The sequence below is a fragment of the Bison bison genome, unplaced genomic scaffold, assembly GCF_000754665.1.
Source record: "Bison bison bison isolate TAMUID 2011002044 unplaced genomic scaffold, Bison_UMD1.0 scf7180017851465, whole genome shotgun sequence".
NCBI classification, from domain to species: Eukaryota; Metazoa; Chordata; class Mammalia; order Artiodactyla; family Bovidae; genus Bison; species Bison bison.
The window spans coordinates 3,490-3,703 of NW_011482038.1; positions in this window are offsets into that span (position 1 = coordinate 3,490).

The following is a 214-nucleotide window of genomic DNA, read 5'->3' on the forward strand; positions in this document are numbered from 1 at the left end:
TAATAAAATAATGATATACCACTGTTCATCTTTTTAAAATTACTAAAAGTTGAAGGCAGATAATTATATTCAATATTGCTGACAGCTGAGAAAAGAATTCTCCCACTTGCAGTAGAAATGTGAATATGTACACTCTTTAACACTGTGATCCAAAAGCCTTTGATTCAGTCATTTCCCTTATAGGAAAGTATTTTCAAGGAAAACCTGGAGGCAG